Source organism: Echeneis naucrates, chromosome 14 (assembly GCF_900963305.1).
Source record: "Echeneis naucrates chromosome 14, fEcheNa1.1, whole genome shotgun sequence".
Taxonomy (NCBI): domain Eukaryota; kingdom Metazoa; phylum Chordata; class Actinopteri; order Carangiformes; family Echeneidae; genus Echeneis; species Echeneis naucrates.
Window position 1 is genome coordinate 317,501 of NC_042524.1, and position 2,500 is coordinate 320,000.

The 2,500-nt window shown below is 49.6% G+C and overlaps 1 protein-coding gene across 3 annotated transcripts in view; it reads right to left on the minus strand.

The window, feature by feature from the left end:
* The window catches only part of LOC115053922 (rap1 GTPase-activating protein 2-like), a 10,487-nt gene that overhangs the window by 7,563 nt on the left and 424 nt on the right, over positions 1-2,500 (minus strand). The window lies entirely within an intron of this gene.

Here is a 2,500-nt window from a genome sequence, read left to right on the forward strand (position 1 = left end):
TGTCTGTCTTTAGCAGAGAGTGTCTCCCAGAGTGCAGACCTTTACTCTCTGAGGGACATTAATGAGTTTTTAGACAAAACCTTTGGAAAACAGGTTAATATTACAGACTTCTTCCCCAAATTGGAAAAGTTCATCCGGTCTGTGACCACCCTGCAGAAGGTGGTGGGGGTGGACCTACTGGATGGAAAAAAAAAGGTACAGGCTAAAAAAGCATGTGGCTGCCTTGAGAAAAGGCCTCAAATGCACCAAAACAGTTAAAAAAATGAGAGTAACCAGATAAACAGCCATGAACACACAACACAGGGTGTCTCTCTCCTGCTGTGTCTGTCTGTCCCCCCTCCCCTCTGATGCAGGGCCTCAGGATAGCCTCTCTTAACGGAGCCGTGGTCCTGTTCCTGGACGAGGTTCGGAAGGTGGACAAAGCCCTGTCCCGGTACGGGCAGATGGTCGGGCCCATTAGAATGGTGCCACTGGGCTGTAAGTCCCCAAAGCTGCGGCATGTGTCACAGGAGACAGGTCCACATAGTTCGGATACATGGTGTTTGTTACATCTGACACCATGAAATGTTTTGGATGTGGGCCGGAGGGACACCTGGTGCGGGCCTGCCCCGAGGCCAGGGGACCGGCTGGCGGTCTGGGTTTGGGCCCTCTGGCTGTGGCTGGTGGTCCGGCCTCGGACTTACCGACAGGGGGGACCGGCGCTCCGATGGCTGGAGAGGGCGGCCTGAATCAGGGTCCGCCGGAAACAGGGACACAGAGGAGGGAACAGGTGAGTCGGACTCACCTGTTAAGGTAACATCAACAGCAGAAAACGTTAATGGACAGACAGGGAAAGGCCAGGAGGTGATGGAGGTGATGGAGGAAAATGTGTCTGGAATGTTGGCTGCGGCCTTCCTCTCCAGCCTGCCACAGGTGACAGCAGCATCCAACATCATGCTGGAGGCCCCGCTGACTGTGGAGGAGCTGAACGCAGCCCTCGTGAGAAACAATCTTCCACTGTTTCTCCCAGTGTCCTCGGCTCGGCCCCCTGTTCTCCCTGCTGGACATACTGCTCAGGAAAGGAGGAGAGGTGTTCTCCCTCCAGACCTTCATCCTGGGCTTCAGGTACAGGAGGGCCACCAAACACAGGAGCCAGATGATCAACTTCATCCTGGGACAGGCTAAACTGGCCATCTACGTCTCCAGGAAGAGGACGATGGAGGACAGTGTGGACACTGACCTGGTCCTCCTGTTCAGCAGGATGGTTAAAGACAGAGTGATGGTTGATTTTAAATACTACAGACAGATGTAGGACCTGGACCAGTTCAGGGAGATCTGGACTCCAGGTCTGGTCCTGTGCTCAGTGCAGGAGGACCAGCTCCTCATTTCAGATCAGCTGATCTGAGCAGTTTGTGTGTTTGATGGTTTGATGTGACAAATGATTGAAATGTGACTAAACCTGTCTGTGTTTCATATGAGGCTGTCTTCTTGTGTTGTGACGTCGTATTGTTTTTGTTGTGTTATTGTGTCATCTGCTGATACTCAACGAACTCTCAGAGTGTTGGCTGAGGATTTATCAATCCTGTAGAGACAGACAGGCCGAGTAAGTGTTACCTGTTTCAGTAACAGGACAAACATCCAGATGTCACAGTTTCATTTTCTGTCAACACACACATTGTCTGCGTGTGTTTACACTAAATAACCAGATGTTACACATCCGTCTGTCAGTAGCTAGAGTCCTTCTTTCCTTTCCTTTGTCCTCTCCTCATTTCCTCTGAAGAGTGATGCAGAAATGGAAAGTGAGAGAGAGAGTGATCGACCATGTTAATCATGTTAAAAGCCTGAATAGAAAATGACTCAGTGAAAACTCACACAGGTCATTAATAACACACACAGACACACAGACATCATCATCACCGGAGGATGAAGATGATTGACAGACTAACGGGAGGCTAAGTGTTGGAGGGATGAAGGAGATAGGAAAGGAAAGGATGAAGCAAGGAAACCACAGACAGAGTTAGAGAGGACAGCAAGGAAGTAAAAAAGGAGGCAGCAGAGGAAGGAGTCCAGGTCCAGAGTTAGAGACTGCCTACAAACCTTTAAAGTGTCTCATTTCAACTCGGCCTTGATGGCCTACTGAACCTCTGATAGAAGCTGGACCGGTTCTTTCTCAGCTCTGACTGTGGTTCAGGATCTTTAAAGAACCAGATTCTGGTCAGAGTCCCGTCAGATGCGGCTTCAGAGCAGGACTCCAGCAGCTCCTCCATCAATTATTCAGGACTAAGAAGACTTCCTGCCTACAGCTCCTTCCCTCATGTAGCTCAAAACATGAGGACAAGCAAACCAACAAGATCCAGATTTGTCAGCTCACTTCATGGACAGAACCGGAAACCAGTCCTGATGCTAAGATCAGGATCTGATCCTGTGTTCTAAATGGTGAAGTTCATGTTGGAGGTCAAGTCTGCTGGAGAATTTGAATGTATTTCTGTCATCTTGCTTCAGTTTAAATGAGTCAGTGAAA